Source organism: Triticum aestivum, chromosome 3D (assembly GCF_018294505.1).
Source record: "Triticum aestivum cultivar Chinese Spring chromosome 3D, IWGSC CS RefSeq v2.1, whole genome shotgun sequence".
Classification (NCBI taxonomy): domain Eukaryota; kingdom Viridiplantae; phylum Streptophyta; class Magnoliopsida; order Poales; family Poaceae; genus Triticum; species Triticum aestivum.
In genome coordinates, this window is record NC_057802.1 from 579199188 (window position 1) to 579199851 (window position 664).

The following is a 664-nucleotide window of genomic DNA, read 5'->3' on the forward strand; positions in this document are numbered from 1 at the left end:
ACCACGTCATGTCACGCGCGCCGGCTGGTGGAGGCTCCTCTAGCAGCGCGCCAGCTGCTGCGCCATGAATGCGGGTAGGCATGTCGGTGAGCTTCAAGGGGGGCGCTTGGTTTCCCTGTGGGTATAGATTGTCAGTCCGACGAGTCTGACACGTCCGGGCAGCCCTAAATCAGCCCCACATATGGGCCGGCATTGGGGGCGCTGGACAGTTTGGGCAAATGGGTTGCGTAAGGGGGACCGGTTGGAGCCCTTTTTTATTCGACCACTGTCCGCCTGGACATATGATGATGGTTGTGGGGTGGGGGGAGATGATCTAACTAGGATTAAGAGGCAACCTCCCAACAAAGGAACTACATCACGGATAGAGCAAAATATGGTTTACTTTTTAGTGATAATTCATAGTCTGCTCATGTATACAACTTACATCAATAACCGGAATGTGTTTCCCCTTTGGTAACATGACTGAATCATGACTATTCAATGGCTAATGACTTGTTAGCGGACCACGACGCGGCGGCAGCACAGATACGTGAAGAAAAGGGGACAAATGACGAAGGCTAGTGTTTGGGGCTGCCGGTCGGCTTTTAATATCCACAGGAGGCTCCTTGGGTGGCGCGCCGGCTACCGTGTCATCAATGCGACCAAGTAAGCTAGTGAGCTTCAA